General features: G+C 43.0%; 1 non-coding gene across 1 annotated transcript; it reads left to right on the top strand.

The window, feature by feature from the left end:
- The first annotated feature begins 2443 nt into the window (after nt 1–2443).
- LOC139179836 (U6 spliceosomal RNA) lies at nt 2444–2551 on the top strand. Its single transcript, XR_011564191.1, has one exon. It is a non-coding gene; the product is annotated as a U6 spliceosomal RNA (small nuclear RNA).
- Nucleotides 2552–4399: the final 1848 nt, after the last annotated feature.

The following is a 4399-nucleotide window of genomic DNA, read 5'->3' as shown; positions in this document are numbered from 1 at the left end:
GAAAAATTTATGATCTGCATAGAAGGTCAAACCAGCCACAACATTCCTTTAACCCAAAGCTTAATTCAGGTGAGCCCATGCACTGCAGCCCACCAGGCTCTTCTGTCCATGGAATTCTCCAGGCAAGAACAGTGGAGTGGTTAGCATTTCCTTCTGCAGGGGGTCTTCCTGACCCAGGGATCAAACTCAGGTCTCCTGGACTGGCAGGCAGATTCTTTACCATCTGAGACACCAGGGAAGCCCCAGAGCAAGGCTCAAGTCTCTTCAATTCTGTGAAGGCTGAGAGAGGTGAGGAAACTGTCAAAGAAAAATTTGAAGCTAGCCAAATTTGGTTAACAAGGTTAATGTGCAAGGTGAAGCAGCAAGTGCTGATGTAGAAGCTGCAGCACGTTATCCAGAAGATCTAGCTAAGATAATGAATGAGGACGGTTACACTAAATAGATTTTCAATGCAGAATAAAACAGCCTTCTATTGGAAGAAGTTGCCATCTAGGACTTTCTAGCTAGAGAGAAGTCAGTGCCTGGCTTCAAAGTTTCAAAGGACAGGCTAACTCTCTTGTCAGGGCCTAAAGCATCTGGAGACTTTAAGTTGAAGCTAGTGTTCATTTACCATTCCAAAAATCCTAAAGCCCTTAAGAATTAAACTAAATCTACTCTGCCTGTGCTCTATAAATGGAACCACAAAGGCTGCATCATAGCACATCTGTTTACAACATAGTTTACTGAATATTTAAGCCCACTGTTGAGAACTAGTGCTCAGGAAAAAAAAAGATTATTTTCAAAATATAAGAGCTCTGATGGAGAAGGATAACAAGATTAATTTGGCGGGGGGGTGAGGGGGACTTCCCTGGTGGTCCAGTGGTTAAGACTCCCCTTTCAACGCAGGGGGCATGGGTTGGATCCCTGGTTGGGGTATGGCTACATGCCATAGGGTGTGGCTGAAAATAAATGAATAAATTAATTTTTTTAAAAAGGTTAATGTTTTCATGCCTGTTAACACAATATCCACTTTGCAGCAAATTAATCAAGGAGCCATTTTGATTTTCAAGTCTTATTCCCCCCCCCCTTTTTTTTTTAAATTTCACTGAAGCAGAGTCGATTTACAATGTTGTGTTAGCTCCAGTGGACAGCACGGTGATGTATACATATAGATACAGAACATATATACATAAAGAATCCTTTTCAGATTCTTTTCCCTTATGTGTATGTGTGTGCACTCAGTCACGTTCAACTCTTTGCAGCCCCATGGACTGTAGCCCACCAGGCTCCTCTGTCCACGGAATTTCCCGTCATAGATTATTACAAACTATTGAGTAGAGCTCCCTGTGCTATACAGTAGGTCCTTGTTGATTATCTATTTTATGTTGTTGTTTAGTTGCTAAGTCATGTCTGACTCTTTGAGACCCCAGGGACTATAGCCCGCCAGGCTTCTCTGCCCATGGGATTTCCCCACCAAGAATACTGGAGTGGGTTGCCACTTCCTTCTCCAGGGGATCTCCCAAGCCCAGGGATCGAATCTGAGTCTTTTGTATTGGCAGGTGGATTCTTTACCTCTGGGCCACCAGAGAGCCCCATACTATTTTACATATAGTAATAAAATCTTATTACTTAGGAAATATGCTTTGTAAGGCTATAGCTGCGAGAGGTAGTGATTCCTCTGATGTATCTGGGCAGCCAATTGAAAACCCTCTGGAAAAGACTCACCATTTTAGATGCCATGAAGAACATTCATGATTCATCAGAAGAGGTCAAAATATCAACATTAAGAGGAGCCTGGGAGTAGTTGACTACAACTCTCTTAGATGACTTTGAGGGGTTCAAGACTTCAGTGGACGAAGGCCTCCGCCCCCCGGGGCTCAGTGCTGGGCTGTGGCGGGGAAGCAGGCGTGGACTGGCTGCACTGGGCCTGGAGCACCAGATAGAAGAGGAGTCATGTCAGAAGAAACAGTGAGCGAATCACAGTTTTCCTGGAAGACAGCAGCACTGAGTGTTCGATCTTCCTCTGTCTTGGGACTCTTCTCTCTGCTAGGCCACACAGCCTGCAGGATTCTAGTTCCCCGACCAGGGATTGAAGCCAGGCCCTGACAGTGAAAGTGCTGAGTCCTAACTACTGGACTGCCAAGAAATTCTCAATCCTTTTATTTTTAATACCTGCTTCCAATGCAGTTTGCACTCCATTGTAGTAAATAAGTAAAGGCTTCCCCGGTGGCTCAGAGGTAAAGAATCTGGCTGCAGTGCAGGAGCTACAGCAGAGATAGGTTCAACCCCTGAATCAGGAAGATTCCTCTGGAGAAGGGCATGGCAACCCACTCCAGTATTCTTGCATTGAGAATCCCATGGGCAGAGGAGCCTGATGGGCTACAGTCCATGGGGTCTGCAAAGAGTTGGACACGACTGAAGCAACTTAGCATGCACACGTAGTGAATAAAAAGATACGTATGGAATGCTCGCTTTGGCAGCACATATACTAAAATTGGAGCAATACAGAGAAGATAAGCTATGGCCCCTGCACAAGGATGAAACGCAAATTCGTGAAGTGTTCCATATTTTTAAGTCAGAAAGAAAAACACCAATACAATATATTAACACATATATATGGAATTTAAAAGATGGTAACGATGACCCTATATGCAAGACAGCAAAAGAGACACAGATGTAAAGAACAGTCTTTTGGACTCCGTGGGAGAAAGTGAGGGTGGGATGATTTGAGAGAATAGCATTGAAACATGTATATTATCATATGTGAAACAGATCACCAGTCAAGGTTTGATGCATGAGACAGGGTGCTCGGGGCTGGTGCACTGGGATGACCCTGAGGGATGGGATGGGGAGGGAGGTGGGAGAGGGGTTCAGGATGGGGAACACATGTACACCTATGGCTGATTCATGTGAATGTATGGCAAAAACCACTACAATATTGTAAAGTAATTAGCTTCCGATTAAAATAAATAAATTAAAAAAATAAAGACTTCAGTGGAGGAAGTAACTGCAGACGTGGTGGAAACAGTAAGAGAACTAGAAGTGGAGCCTGAAGATGATACAACTTTCATGGATGAGCAGAGAAAGTGGTTTCTTGAGATGGAAACTACTCCTGGTGCAGATGTTTGGAGACTGTTGAAATGATAACAAATGATTTAGAATATTACATAAACCCAACTGATAAAGCAGTGGCAGGGTTTGAGTGGATTGACTCCACTTTGGAAGAAGTTCTCTGGGTAAAATACTATCAGAGTTGCATGCTGTGGGGAAATCATGTGTAGAAGGAAGAGTCAATCAATGTGGAAAAATTCATCACTGTCTTATTTTAAGAATTTGCAATAGCCACCCCAGTCTTCCGCAATCACCCTGATCAGTCAGCAGCCATCAAACCGGAGGCAAGATCTTCCATCAGCAAAAAGGTTATGACTCGCTGAGATGATGGTTAGCATTTTTAGCAGTGAAGTATTTTTAAAGTATATACATTACTTTTTAGAAAGAATGCTATCGCACTCTAATAGACTACAGTATAGTGTAAACCTAACTTATATATGCACCTCAGCTGGTAAAGAATCCGCCTGTAATGTGGGAGACCTGGGTTTGATCCCTGGGTCGGGAAGATGCCCTCGAGAAGGGAAAGGCTACCCACTCCAGTATTCTGGCCTGGAGAATTCCATGGACTACAGTCCATGGGGTCGCAAAGAGTCAGACAACTGAGCAGCTTTCACTGTCTCTTTCAACTTATATATGCACTGGGAAACCAAAAACTTTGTCTGACTCACTTTACTGTAATATCCGCTTTATTTTGGTGATCCAAAACCATACCCACAATGTCTCTGAGGTACGCCTGTACCTGTGAGTGAAACTGCTGAGTCATATGGTAACGCTATATTTACCTTTTTAAGGAATTGTCAAACTGTTTTCCACAGTGGCTACTGCATTTTACATACCCATCAGCAATGTACTAAGGTTCCAATTTCTCCATATCCTCATTGGCATTTTTTTTTTATTCTTTTTTTTTTTTCCTCCTCATTGGCATTTAGTTTTCCTTTTTTGGAAAAATTATAGCTATCCTAATGGGTGTAAAGTGATTTTGATTTGCATTTCCTAATGGCTAAGGATACTCAGTATCTTTTCATGTGCTTATTGTCCGTTTGTATATCTTCTTTGGAGAAATGTCTAACCAAGTCCTTTGCCCATCTTTTTAATGGCTGTTGTTGTTGTTCAGTCACTGAGTCCTGTCCAATTCTTTGTTACCCCATGGACTGCAGCACACCAGGCTTCCCTCTCCTTTACCAGCTCCCAGAGTCTGTTCAAACTCATATCCATTTAGTCAGTGATGCTATCTAACCATCTCATCTTCTGCTGCTCTTTTTTCCTTTTGCCTTCAATCCTTCCCAGCATCAGGGTCTTTTCCAATGAG

This window comes from Bos indicus, chromosome 25 (assembly GCF_029378745.1).
Source record: "Bos indicus isolate NIAB-ARS_2022 breed Sahiwal x Tharparkar chromosome 25, NIAB-ARS_B.indTharparkar_mat_pri_1.0, whole genome shotgun sequence".
Lineage (NCBI taxonomy): Eukaryota > Metazoa > Chordata > Mammalia > Artiodactyla > Bovidae > Bos > Bos indicus.
The sequence above is the reverse complement of the archived record's forward strand: the minus strand, read 5'-3'. Positions and strand labels throughout refer to the sequence as shown.